Source organism: Paralichthys olivaceus, chromosome 19, assembly GCF_024713975.1.
Source record: "Paralichthys olivaceus isolate ysfri-2021 chromosome 19, ASM2471397v2, whole genome shotgun sequence".
Taxonomy (NCBI): domain Eukaryota; kingdom Metazoa; phylum Chordata; class Actinopteri; order Pleuronectiformes; family Paralichthyidae; genus Paralichthys; species Paralichthys olivaceus.
The window spans coordinates 3,206,588-3,221,791 of NC_091111.1; the positions used below are offsets into that span (position 1 = coordinate 3,206,588).

The following is a 15,204-nucleotide window of genomic DNA, read 5'->3' on the forward strand; positions in this document are numbered from 1 at the left end:
CTGCTGATCATCACCTAATGGAGATTCAAACAGTGACCAAATTCATCTTAATCAATTTGATAATGTGCCGCGAATACACACAACACAAAGATGACGTCTTTTTGCACTTGCACACAGACACATAAATGAGACAAAGACGGTGTAGCTGCTCGCAATGCCACATCTCCTGCTGAGTGTCAGCTGAGAGGGGGCAGATTTTCCTGCACTCCCTCCCTTGGAACACAGACTATTCACTAATTCATCTGCCGTTGTGATATCAGCTTCATATCCGCAGGCAGCTGGTGGCTGCCATTAGCTAAAATGGAATAAACTAGAAACCACACCCTGTTTGCGTGATTCTATGGCCTTACGTCTCATAGAGGGTATTATATCAACAAACACAAACCAACAGCTTAAGTCAATCTATTTTCATTCTATTCCTCTCACAGATACAATCTCTAGATTCACAACAGGAGAGCCTAAAGCAGGCTGACCATCCTGTCACAAAAGTCCCATAAACTGCAGCACAGGACAGTGTAAATAGCTGGAACTCAAGTTATACCCAGTCATTATCTATGTTACTTTTCAACTTAAATACAATTTTTTACATGTTGTTGTAACTAACTTAATGCAAAGCAGAGATTTTGCAACTGATCGAACCCTGAGTGAACCACTTACAAAAAAAAGTACTGCGAGCACTCGCAAATGAACGTGGAAAAGACGCAAATACAGAAATCATTCTTGGCAATGGGTCACTCAAACAAATATTTTTTATCCAGCCCTAGTGTCTACACACCAACAGTTCCCTCCACTTCTTTAATCCTCTGCACACACGTAGAACTTGCCGAAAGCAGGTGCAGTGTCTGAGGGAGAGCAAGTGGCTGTGCACGGCTATAGAGTTCATTGTTTCAAGTCATAAAGACTTTAAGTGGTATTTAGAGCTCCTGCAAGGCAAAGGGCTGAATAAAGCTCCTTTTCTTATGGCTCAGAGATATTCACTTGCGGTGCCTCAGGAAGCAGTACTACGAAAAACTGTGTGCTAATCCCATGATTTGTCCTACTACACTACCACCAGAGGTTAGGCTTAAAATTGTAATGTGTAAATCTGATTACAAAGTGATATTATCTCCTTATACATTTCAGAATCAGTTCAATGAGCACAGTAAAACTTATGTGATGCTTCAACATTGATTTTCACTCACAAAGCAATATGGGAATTGGCAGCCCTCGTCATCTGTATTTGCACTCTGCAGCATCTCACCATCTGACGGACAAATCTAATAATCACCTCTCGTACGGTGTCTAGTTTCTGGATCCTGTACAACGTGGCCCCAAACCAGCCGCCCCCACCCTGTGACCCATTAAACTTATTATGTGTCCATTATACACATGGTGACCTCTGACCTCGCCAGCACTGTGCCGTGCTCATTAGCTCCCCCAGGACAAGAGCAGATGGACACATGGGTGAGGTTGTTGTTCTTACTCTAACTGCGTGGATGCACTCATCAGCTTCACGCAGACCTCACACTGAGAGGCTGCATTACATGTCTCTGTATTTGGGTGGAAATGTCACCTGTCACCTAAGAAAAAAACAGTTCAGGATATTATGCATAGTACAGATTGTAAAATAGCAGATGAGTATTTGAGTAATATAATAAACATCTAACCCAATTTACTCTACATGAGTACATCTCAGCCTTGTATAATTAGTGTGGGGGAGAGTTTAGGAGAGTATCCCCAGGCCCTTGTGCTGTGATTTCCACAATTTGATATTGTTGTTATTGTGTCCCTTTGTGTCAGGATAAACAAGCCAAGTTCACCTGCTTTATCATACAATTATCCAGTCTGCTAATCATGTGGCCGCGGTTCTATAACTAAAATCACGCAGATAAAGGTCAGTAGCTTGTGAATGTGATCTCAGTGACTTCGACCATGACATGATTGTTGGTTTGGGAATTTCAGAAACTGCTGATTTGCTGGGATCTTCACACACATCTGTTTGTCAATTTTCTGACTTTTGACAAAATAAAATCCAGTGAGCAGCTCTGGGAAGGAAACACTTTTTTGACGAGAAAGGTCAGAAGAGAATAGAAGGACTGGTGGGAGCTGACAGAATTGTTAATGTAACTCAGATGACCAATCTTTGTAACTGTGGTGAGTAGAAAAGCATCTCGTGTCTCTGAGCCAAAGACTTCTCAGACCGGTTTCATGAACATGAAAGTGAGTTCAGTGAACGTCTGTGCCCTAAGTGAATCTAACGTCTTTGGGATGTGGTAGAACAGGAGATTGGCAGCATAAATATGCAGCTGCACAAACGATGATGTAGTCATGTCAGAACCTCGAAGGAATGTTTCCAACATCTTATGGAATCCATGCCCTGCCCAGTAAAAGTAGGGCATTCCTGATAATGTGAGAGTATATTAAAGGTGTAAGGAAACAGAAAGTGAACACTCAAGCTCTGCATTCTCAAGCTGTCAGACGTGAACTCTAGAATGTTCACACAATTAGAATTGAGAGTTTCTCCAGGGTTTGCCTTTAACATATGAACGAAGCAGCCGCATTCTCAACAACACAGAAGTCTCCAGTCAACCTCTGTAGAAACTATTCCCTCCAGGCTCCCTGGACCCTGACTTCACCCGTATACGACACTAACAACTCATAAACAAATCCTACACACCACTAGGTGACAACAACCTCTCCTGCCCTCTGGGTGTAAGTTGCTGTACTTAACATATGATCATTATAGCACATTACTGACCAGCTTCTCTTAATAAGCTCATATCCTCAATGGCTAAATACCCTCAATGTGAACCCTTGTAGTCTTAAATATCTAGGTTAAGCCTGAGGGCAAGTTCCGTGCTGCAGAGAGGATTTCACTTAAGCCTCCTTTATTTCACATTTTCCTGGTATTATTTTCCAGAGGCTGTAGCCTAATTTGCATCAGATACAGCACTGGCTAATTTGCATTCATTGTACTAATTCATTTTTCTGCTGCTTAATATTCTGTTGTTCAGATACTTCTCTCACACACGCACGGTTACATTATATTCACACGAGTCCAGGGCAAATCCTTCGGTGTCAATAGTGGCACATTTTTGCAGGATATAATATGTTGTGCAACCGCAGTAACTGAAGTAATGGGGGAATACAGTGAATATAATGAGAACATTGGATAACTTGGTCATCAATAGCGAGCAGCACACAAACGACTACGGCAGCTTTCTTAATGTTTGTTGGAGAGACATTTGAATTTAAATATGAATATATTTTTTAAATGGCATATTTTACAAACAATGGGATTTTAAAATGTGATTTCTATTCAAAGCAGAACTAATATTAGACCCTTTGGGGTATTAGAGAAAAGAGCAATGAGACGTATAGACAAGGTTGATGTAAAAGAACAGACTCTTTATCAAGTCAGTGTTTAAAATTAAAGATTTCGTTGACTTAAACAAAGGGTTATGTGTAAAGCCAGAGGTGGTTACTGCTACCTGAAAAACCAACAGGAGCCGTTTTAACATTGACTGACAAGGATCATAGAAGGAAGTAGAATTTTAAAAATCCATATGCTACGTTAAGCAGTGTGTATTTCTATTTATGGAGTGTAACTTGGGAATTCTCCACAAAATGAATTAAAATGTTGCTCAAATATGATTCAACTGTTGACAAGTGATTGATTTATAATAATTATGGACTCTACACTGTACACATCATTTCTATTCCATTGTTTTTTTTATATTTCCTTCTTTGCTGCTGTAAACACAGCAAATGTCCCCACTGTGGGACTAAGACAGGATTATATGATCTTATTTAACTTTATCTCATCTTAATTGATTTGTTTTGTTGTGTGTCTTAAGAAAGGAAACCAATTTGTATTTCTGTCATTTATAAGAAAGGGTCAGTGGATATAGGATGTTTCTCTCTGTCCATCATGGAATGTGTATAATTGCTTGTTGTGTTCTGACCTGAAACAACCAAAATGAACTTACCTCTAACTAAAATAAAGTCTCCATAGAATCAACATAAAGTCCTCACTCAGGCAAACAAGATGCTGTAATATTGGAGGTGTATTAACGAGACAGAAGAGGGAAAATAAAGATGTCGCAGTGACTGGAAGCCGCAGAGCAGACTCCCAGTGAAGTCGCTGTTAGCTGCGACTATGCTAACACGACCTGGAATTAGCCGAGGTCCCGCCGCCTCCAGCGAACAGAGGCAAGGAGCAGACACACAGAGACACAGAGACACGGTGTTTAGACACAGAGACACGGTGTTTAAACTCACGAGAACAAACAGAGACTCACCGAGTGTCGAGTGGAGTGAAGGCGGAGAGTTAGCTTTAGTCCCTCATGTTAGTGACACACTGAGGAAACTACAAAGTGATCACTCACACACACACACACTCACACTCTCTGCTGCTGTCTTCCACTCCCCTCCTCTTCTTCACCCTCCTCCTCCTCCTCCTCCTCTCCGTGTAATTTGCATGTCAACAGACTGTGTCGCTGCTTTGAAAATGAGGAGGAGGAAGAAGGAGACACACATGGTCAGATGCAGTCCGTCCAACTTTCTCCTCTAATCTGATCCCCAACTTCTCCCACTTGGCTGCTCCACTCAAACGAAACCTAATGGAGCCTATCGTCCTTTACGGCAGGAGATCTGCTGCATGCACCACAGGTGTTGAGCTGACAATTATGAACGGTTCATTTGAAAAGGAAATGTTTTATTATATTTTATTATAGCATCTCAGATAGTGGACATTTCATTAATGCACTAGTCTCTTTGCCCATGCTTTCACATTCCACAATAACTGCACACAGCATGTAACATATGAGAAATAAAGTTGACTTCTTATTCCAGCTCTGCAGCTCCTTCATTCTCATAAAGATTAACCCAAAGTATCTGAAGGAGAGGTGTCGCAGGTCTGTTCTGTGCAATCAGCACATTCCAGTAGTGCACCTTATATATATATACAGTATCTCCCTCAGGTTTTCCAACTAACTTAATTGTCGAATAAAAATTCATATGTGCATTTACCTTGTGTGTATTTTACTATTTCCTTTTTGCTGCTGTAACACTGTAAATTATTTTATCTTTTGCAGTCGTACACAAAAAGCATGGTGTTTGTTTCACTCCACTACAAGGAAACAATGTAATGCATGCACCAACACATCTCAGTCAAAATACAGAGGGCAATGAGATTTGCTTTCCCCCCAAAAATGTTATACTTACGTATTCTTTTTTTCTCATCATCATGTGCTATTGACAGTTTGAATGAGTATACTTTAATTCTGTAATTTTCAAGTTTGGAGTTCAGACTCACAACCTTAGGTTTAGTGTAATGAGGAATTTGGGCACAGCTCTTGAAAATGTCACATGCTTTCCAATACAGATTTGTACTCTCCCTGAGAAGCCATTTTAATGTGTAATGGCTCACTAACTAGTCCTTGGGGACTCCCAGGAGCAGGTCCTTGAAAAGTGAGAAAGGGCGGCACAAGTAAATCTAGGTTTGTGAAATGCAAGATAATGAAAGCCCTTGACAGATATGGACAAAGGCTTTAAATATTTTTACAGAGATTTGGAGATTCGTTGGTGGTCTCCATGACTGATGACAACAAATTATTTTTGTGTGACCACTACATGCCTGAAGTAGAAGGCACTGGTATCTGTTCTACATCCTGCTTTTCTGACAAAATACCATAATTAGCTTGAACTCACTGCTGGTCTCAACTTTTTTTAAGTGATGGAGAAATCTTATTTCATGGGCAGAAATATTTTTAAAAGGTCTAATTAAACAATGGTGACACCCGAGTAAGTCCCTGTCCTGTGACGACTCTCTGTATTTAAAGTACGGACCCCCGAGCCACGGAGACCAGTGTGGGCCCCTGTCCTGAGGAAGAAGGGTGTGTCTGCAGCAGCCTGCATGTTTCATTCCTTCTTTCTTTGTGCTCTCCTTCAACTGCTGTCAGCCTAAGACAATCGCTCCTCAAAGAATGGAAGCAGATATTGGAGTCGTGCGGAATATCTCCAGTGAAACTGTTGCTTCGAGATTCTGCCGTGACGCCCCTGCCCACGCTGACACACTTTCTTCTTCAGCTGTATAGATCATTGTCTGGTACTGTGAGTCAGTGGAATGAGAGCAGATTGAAATTGTGTTGCGCTCACCTTAGGGCTTGTTCTGATCCATCCACAAAGCAAAGAGCCAAGGCCTATAACCTGCACAATATATTTAGCAGGATTGATTTCAGCAGGAGAGGATAAAGCAGAAACTGGAGGATAAGTATATCCTACATGAAGGGAAGAGGGAAGTGTAGATTGTGAGAGCACATGAAGATTAGGATTCTGTAGCAACATTTAAAAAAAGGTCTGTTACAACAATTCAGCTCTTACTTATTACTTATTGTTATTGTCTGTGTGTTTTGTTGGCTTGAATGTACAATAATTATTGACTTTAAACACTAATAAATGCAAAGTAAGAGTACATGCAACTCCTGCACATATCAGTGTCTCTGAGGTGTCTCTAAAATAAAGTTTTATGTGGTTAATGCATCTATGAATTAGAAAGAGCTGCCCTCAGATTACAGAAATACATATGTGTGTGTAAAATGTAAATATATGATACGCAAAATTAGAAAAGTAGATCGAAAAACTGCACATACAGGGGTGGATCCAGGGGTGCACTGGCCCCCAAAGTGTCCCCTGTCCTGTCAGTAGTTTTTTTTAATAAACTAGTCACTTACAAACAGTACTGACAATGAATATGACACTTTGTGCTTTAAAAAGGACACATTTTCAAAAAAAATTCAATGATGTGTGGTTTTACCCCAAACTATAGAGCCAAACATATAATTTAAGGCTGTTCTGAAATGTATTTTAAAGATAATAAATACTTAATTAGACCTCTTGTTAATTCACAAGTCGTTCAAATGTTACTGTACAGCTCTCTTTTGTAAACCAGAGCAGGAAGAAAATTCACCTCCAATGAAAGGAGGAGGGGTTTGTGTTAGGAAGTGGAGAGCCTGTGAGCTGCACTCCCACAGATTTCAGAGCAAAGACCTCTGAAACCTGATCGGCGACATCTTTTTGGCCCGGCAGTCACACATAAAGCCCCGAGTCATTTGTCAGCTGATGTTCGCAGCTTTAGTTCAGTCACAGTAACCTTGATGAGGTAAATCCACCCACTTCACCGCCTCTGACCTCTGATGGTCGGCAGACATTGTTTTCAATTCTCTTGTCTCAATCTGCAGGGCAGAAATCTGACTCCACATTACTCGACAATTGTCAGGTTTACAGGCTCTTTGGTTTTGCCAGAGGAAAAAGTTTTTTGTTTTTTTGCCATTGACGGTACATCACGTCACCCTCTTTGGAATGTGATACATGGTGTGTTTACTGCTTGTCAACAACTCTCTCTAAAGCTTGAAACTGAAGGAAGACAAACAGCCATATGTCATCGTTTCATACTCTGATTGAGCAAACAGGAAGACCTCGCTAACACCGGTTGCTCCTCACTTTGCTCACAGCCTCGCCTCTTCTCGCCATCGATTCCACAATCCGTTGATAAATGCTTATTTTGACTTGGATCAATTCCTCAGATTTGTCAGCTGCACATTCATGCTGCCAATCTCCTGTCGCACCACATCACACAGGTATTGATTCAAGTCTGTGGGGGGGACATGAGTTCCATTAGACCAGGCTGCGTCTTCATCTGTCCAGTGTTGGTGAGTCTGTGTCTCTGCAGCCTCACATTTCTATTCTTAGCTGACATGATTGGAACCTGGAGTGGTCTCTGCTGTTGTAGAACCATCCACCACAAGGTTTAACGTGTTATTGTTCATTCTGAGATGCTTTATTTTAACCACAATTGTAAAAAATTGTTCATCTGAGTTACTGTAGCATTTCTGTCAGCTCCAACCATTCTGCTCTGACCTCTCTCATCAACACAGAACTGCTGCTCTTTGGATGTTTTTTTGTTTTTTGCTTGGTTTAAAAAACACTCTAACCAGCCCGTCTGACACCATTAATCATGCCAAAGTCACTGAGATCAAATTTTCAAATGAACCAAACCTGCGTCTGCAGGGTTTTATTCAAATCAGAGAGCCACAAGAAACATTACAACATTTTCTGCACAGATGTTTGGTGAAAAATTGCTGAATTTATAATTGTTGTTCATTAACTCAAAAAGCCTCAGTTGTCTTCACTGAGTTGTCCTTTGCAGATTTTTTACATGCCAACAGTCAAAGCAAAAACCTTTAAATACCATAGAAACCATGGGAGGGAGCAGATAATATGTCTGGGTCACTCGAAGTCAAAACAGTTAGCATTTTCTAAAGAATGGAGACTCTCTCTCAAAGTTCATTTTATCCCAATGACACAGGATGAAACTCCTCACACGAAACACAGCACATTCAAATCTGATGCATTCCAAGGTTTCCCATACATGAGATGAATATAATAAGTCACAAAATTTCCGACAAAAACCTTTAACAGGGCCAGGAGCTGGAGATATGCATAAACTCCTCTATCATATGGTATATATTATTATATAATACCATATAGATCACAGTTTTCTCCTTTCTGATGTTTGATGTGACCATTAACTGAAGCTCCTGACCTGGATATGCATAGTTTATGAACTGCTGTCACATAATTGGCAATAAGGAGGTTTCTTCCACTACTTACTTTACAAACCAGGTTGATATGACTGTTAAAATTGTGTTACGAGCTTAAGTTATCCCTAAAGGACAAAGGCTGTATGTGTTGGTGTAAAGTGTTTTGTTAGCTTTGAGGACTTGTTGTGGTTTTAAAGCCCAGAACACTCAGGGAAGACACAAAACAGTGAGCTAAACAAGGCTTAAAATCTATGCTAGAGAAGAAGGGATCTGCAGAGATGTTTCATGATCATGATCCGTTGTTGATATAAAAACATTGATGCTATCAAAACATCTGTAGTTCAGTCTAAAAGAATGAACAATGTCCTTTATATCCACCATGACTATCTAATAAGGGCACAAAAGGAAATTAAAGTAAAACACTGAAGGCTACATTAGAATTCAATGTGAGACAAGTTTGAAAACATCTGAAAAAGAAAAATCACACAGCTGGTTTACTGGCTGCAGGGCTTCAATCGGCCACCTACTTTGCCTCTGCCCGAGGGCCAGCTTCTACCTGCATGATGAGGTTCTGTAAATCTGACAGAGCTGCATTTTCTCTTTGAGCTGTGGAATGTTCAGACGATGATTTATGGGGAAATGTGACCAGCAGATTTACTCTAGCCCTGCAGCGCTTATATGTATGTCACCAAGTGTCTTTATTGCTAATTAGTTTGCGTGCAGGCAAAGACGTATCCTCCTGAAACCAAAGTCCTTTTGAAAAGTTTATATTCGTGATACATTTGTAAGAAACAATGTAATTTAAAGTTCCCTGAGGCTGCAGCACAAGGAAATGAATCATTACTATGCAGTGCCGCTATGTGGTGAGATGAGGACATAGCATGATAGAAATAACCTCTTACAGTTTCCTTCCCCTCTGAAGGAGTTGAAGAATAAAGTACCAAAAGCATCAAAATACTCAAGTGAACTTGCCTTAAAACTTTCCCCAAACATTGTATTTAAATATACATTTATTTGAATACGCATCTTTAGCGTCTATACTTTGTATTTATTCAGAAAGAGTCAGATCAGCACATTATTCCTGCAGTTATGAGGTGTGAAGGGAGGGAAAGACAAACCACTTTCATTTGGATCCAAAACCAGCATCTTCTGATGTTTCAGAAAACAACCTGAAAATAACACTCTAACGCTCTGAATCATGGTAAAGTGTCTCTGACAGAAACACTGATGCTTTTTTTTATCACATCACTCAACTGCAGATTTCCTCGCCAGCCTTTCTCAATGCACTGCAACAATAAATGATTGGATGCTTGATGCAGAGTGACTGTTTTATTTTACCATCATGCATTGTGTGGCACAGATCCGCAAACGCTCAGGGACAGAAGATGTTTGCAAAACGTCAAAGGGATGTACTTGTGCTTTCAGCCATGACATTCCACTTCAAAACCTCTTCTTTCAGATTGCCTTTCATACGCTGTTAAAACCATTAAGTGGAAGTATGAAGAGAATGATGTTCAGGTTAAAATGGATGAAGGGGCATGTTTCAATTGATGGTATAAATATAATATATATATATATTGATAAAAAAATATGATCTTATCTGATTCATATTCCTTCAATTTTCACACATTATAGTTATAAACATGCACATGACAGTTTCATGGCAACTGAGCAAACTCAATCTGCTGATGAGGACTGTGAAATACAACTGAAAGATCAGAGAAATGCAAACAAGCCAACCTTGGGTTGAAAGTGTTTTGTCAGATGACTAGACTGCAGACAAGTAGGAAATGAGAACATCAAGAATTACTGACATCCTGAGATCAACACTATTCTACTGACAGTAAATCACTGATTATGCAAGGTCACTAGGTTTTGAAAGACATGCTCCATCCCAGGTACTGTGAAGTATCTGGACTCATCTTGTCACAATGACAACAGGTCTCTGCTGTTCTTACGTAAGACAAAATATAAATGATACAATCTTAGGCAGAGTATGTAAGTGGGGGAGTTTTCTGGCAGTTGTGCAAAGGGATTCAGACAAGAAACAACAAAGAGTCTCAACAAATCCAGCAGGTGTCAGCAGAATGCTACTGTCACTGAGTCATCAGCATGAATGTGGCTGGGTTCAGCATTCAAGGCCTCAACTGTCAGAAATCTTCCAGTTCTAATTTAACTTGTCATGTGTTTCGCTGATGGTGGTATCATCATGGTTCATAGAACAATAATAAGTGTTTTCCACATTATAATTCATATCACAGTATTTAACATTCATTTAAAGGTGGGACCCATGAAACCAGGTAGTCATACAGATAATGATGTTGTTAGTTGTGAACGTCGTCTTTGATCTTTCTCCATTTATCCACAGAGCTCTCTCTAGTTAACAACCTCTAAATTGCTCACCATCTCAAAGCTGCAGGAACCACTGCAACGTCATGGTTAAAGTAATACTGACAATCAAGATGAAGAAGTCATTAATCCACACTCTGGGGGTTCATACACCTTAGGTTATGTTAACTCTAATGGTGACAGTTTCTGAAACAGCAATGGTGTCAGATCAGACCACACGTATATTACTGTATAACTTAGAAGATTTGTTGTGCAGAGAACTATCACCAACTCTGCGGCTCCCTTCAGCTCTGTGGAGCCATCCATCCATTATCTATACCACTTATCCTTTGAGGGCTGGCTCACATTAGGATAGAGGCTGGGTTCACGCTGGTAAGTTTACTATTGTATCACAGGGCCAACATACAGACAAACAACCGTTTGCACTCACATTCATTAAATGAACCAAACCTATCTGCACGGAGGACCTGGTGGCTTTTTAGCATCTTTCAGCTGATTGTTTTGCAACTGTAAAGGGAATCTTTTTTTCTCCACGGTGGCCACGTGTTTGCTCGTGGTGAGAAATGTTTCTGTCAACACATCATATCCACATTTCCTGACAGCATTATTCAGCAAGTGTTTCTCATCTGAAACTTGTCAACACACAGTCCACAGAACCGAGACTTCTCTTAATGACATTTCTGAAACAGCACAATTTCCCCCAGTTTTATTATCTGCAAAAATCAACAGTCATGAAGAAGTTTAATTTTGTGACAATATAAATATTATTACTCACATTCTGTTAGAACAGGTTCACAAATTGAGATAATTGATTAAATTGTATGCCTCCCTTTAGCTATATTACAGGTTGGTGCTTGGTGATACGTGGAAATCAAATGAAACAACAAAACACTTAAGCCTGATAAAGAGATTTGTTTGTATGGGCCTGAGCTCTGGAATGTCCTTGATAATTAAATGTTTTTGTCTCATAGTCTCATAGGGCAGTTTGTGGCAGCTACCATAAATGCATCAATAGACACTTGACAACGTGCAAACACTGAAGGCGTGGGCACTGGAAAATACACTGGGCCTCAGGAGCAGAACAGCCGGCATCGATTTTCAGTGAAAAGGTCCCGATAGACCAAGTGTACACAACCTGCCCAGCACCATGTCTGTTCCTCTCAGGTGCTCACGGAGACTAAAACAATTCTTACTTATCAGCGTGACAAAAACACAGCTCTACATGAACGATAAAGTTTACTAATTACAACTCAAAGGTTCAGTGTGTAGGAATTAGGGGCAAATGGAATACAATATAAATAATCATCAGTGTAAAAACTAAAACTTTGTTGTGTTTTGTGTTTTCATTAACTTGAAATGAGCTCTTGTTATCGACATCAGGAGTGGGTCTTTATTGATAACTGTGTCTCAATTCCGGGGCTAGATGTTTCAAAGGCTGCAATTTAAGACTGATTGTGTCACAGCGGTGCAACTCCACTGTTCCATTTCAAGGCCTTCTTCAAATGCTGCCAACAAATGAATCCCTGAGAAACGAATGGGTGGATCCTTCCAAGCAAGAGGTAATGACACCTGCAAGTAACAAAACGTCCAACATTTGAGGATCACACTTTAACCCAACTGAACAGCTACCAGAACACGTTAAAAAGAAACAAGGGGCTTTCAAACTTTCTCATCGTCTCCAACTTCAGCTCTGTCGCTAGGCAACAGCAATAAGGCAGGATGAGCTGGAGACCCAGATCAAGGAAATCCTCTGTAGACCAGACCGTCTCTTTTCGGCTGGGCCTTCTAGCCCTGCACAGCCCATGAAGACTGCCTTGTACAAGACCTCTGAAGGAGGCAGCCCCTGAATTGAGAACCAGCTAATCTCCACAATGTAGCACCACCGTGTTTCTACAGTCGCCCAGAATGGGGAAACCAAACACTGGACTTGGAGAGGGCCTTTTGTGTTTTAATGTTACCTGAAGGTCTCTGTAGATTCTCTGACACATAAGATTAATACGCTAGTATAAGGTAAAATCTTTTCAGCATATTCTCCCACCAAGTAAATGGTTTGTATTTATAAATGGTTTGTATTTATATAACATTTTTTATAGTCTTGACCACTCAAAATACTTTACAGTACTGTTTTCTATTCACCCATTCACCCAGACATTCATACAGTGCCCTCCACGGCTTTATTATATGAACTTCCCCTTGCTTTCTGGAATAAAAGGACAGGGGATGTTCATATAATAAAGCCGTGGAGGGGGGGAGTGGATAAACCCAGTTACTCTGAAGTAAGGCAAACGATCCCACAATGAGGCAGGGATCATATCAAGAATTTCATTGGTTGACCAGTGGTCAACACGACACCTGGCTTTCTATTGGCTGGGGACTTTTGACAGGGTTGTAACACAAAAAAATCCACGAGCAGAGAAGAAATCTGAGAGCAGACGATTCACGAGCACACAGACAGCAGCCCGAGTGTGGAGAAGGGCTGAAGCTGGAGCTCAGGAAATCCATGCGAGCAACAATATATCTGAGTGCAAGCACACAGTTTGAGCAGAAGCAGAAAGTTCAAGTGCAAACAGGAGCTATATTACTGCAAGGGCAGGGTTTTCATGAAAAGTAATACACAATCTGAACATAAATTCAACAAGTCATGCATTCAAACTGAAAGACCACACTCTTGAATAAAGATAGGAAAAAAAACTCCATAGCTTCACCAGTGAAACAGCATGGATCCTGAACAAGAGACTGAACAAATACCAAAAACTGACAACATCAGCTGTTTGAGAAAGCCACTCTAAAAATCATAGCTTCCAACAGTGTTCAAGAAGAAAAGAGCACAGCTGGAGGAAGCGCAAGGAGGACACTTAGCAATCCAAGATAATGGCAACATTTTGTATGGCTTTACTCTTTTTGCAGTGATGATTGATAGATGATTGTAATAAATCAATTCCTGTTGCTGTAATCAATCAATACTGCTACAAATGACCTCTCCTTACTGAGGTGCTATGATTAATGATTACATTTCGGGAACCAACCTCTTACAGGCCTGATGAAGACAACTTGGGGAAGTTTGTTAACGACAGAACCGCTGAGCAAGCACAAAACTATAAATAAAGCTGTGATCGGTCTGCGAGCTACATTTGAGAGGCTTCTGGGATGTTTGTATGCAGAGGACAAGTTTTCAGTGCAAGTGAGGACATCATTAACATCAAAGTTGTAAGGCCACAGGAGGAGCCGTCTCAGTAGATGCGAGCAGCAGCGGGGCTTGATGTGCTCACTGTCTTCAAAGCTGCTCGTCCTCACTTCTGGCTCTTTGTATCTCTCACATTCAAACTCCAGCTGAGAACAGAGTAGACTCTGTTGGATTTGGCCCATAATTGAATTGACATTCTGTAGAGTAACATCAGGGTACATCACAGTGTGCTCAATTAGCTTTTTTAATTGGTGTATAGGAGGGTCATTTTACAGCACTAGTGCAGTACCCAGTCTGTACAAGTTTGGAATGGGCTGGTGGCTTATCCTTCGTCAATGCTCTTGAGCTACTTGAGAATTACTCCTTGTCATTAGTGAGTCCTCCTCAAACAGTTAAGCTATACTGTAATTATATATTGTTTGTGTGCTGGATGTTGTTCATCCTACCTGGTTAATCAGCAATTAATATTTTATAGTCAATCATAAAATGAAACTGAATTTGCTTTATTATTGTTCATGTGTGTGGTTTCTATATATGTTTATATAAGTATATGACACAATCTTCAGTCCAAACCGATATAAAACATTGCAGCAACAAAGTGAATGTTTTTTTACTCTGAAGACAAATCACCAAACAGGAGGTGATTATGGGAATTGTTTTGCCATGATGGAGATCAGCACCCCTCATGGGTCAGTCCATCTGTGTCTGTTTTTCAGTCCGATATGGTGCAATAAAAAAATCAAATAATTACAATGATCTGGCAGATTTTGAGCTGTGGTTTGACTTAGATGCTGACTACTGAAAGACCAAAAGATTGAAAGTACACCACCAGCCCCCGCTGACTGCTATAGAGCATTGGTCACTTGTTTATTCAATGGTTATTAATGTTGAACATATCATGTGTCCAAATTGGACCAAAATTTAACATTGCACTTCCCTGGGCAATTAAAAAACACACACGCCAAGTGAAACCAATAAAATGAATGGTTATTGAGACTTTGCGTAATTAATAGGTATGAACCTTAAGTTGTTGCAAAGCATTCGCTCCTCTTCAAATGGAGATACAAGTTAATGTTTGTAGATTTCAGA

At 40.3% G+C, this 15,204-nt stretch overlaps 1 protein-coding gene across 5 annotated transcripts in view; it reads right to left on the minus strand.

Moving 5' to 3' along the window:
- Positions 1 to 4,420, minus strand: part of ankrd6b (ankyrin repeat domain 6b) — a 36,151-nt gene extending 31,731 nt beyond the window's left edge. For 4 of the 5 annotated variants that reach the window (XM_020091825.2, XM_020091821.2, XM_069514855.1 and 1 more), the window contains exon 1: positions 4,281 to 4,420. The gene's annotated coding sequence lies outside the window, so the exon portion shown is untranslated. Of the gene's footprint in view, positions 1 to 3,968; positions 3,988 to 4,280 lie in introns of those variants that run through there. The other variant, XM_069514856.1, reaches the window with a different exon arrangement.
- Positions 4,421 to 15,204: the final 10,784 nt, after the last annotated feature.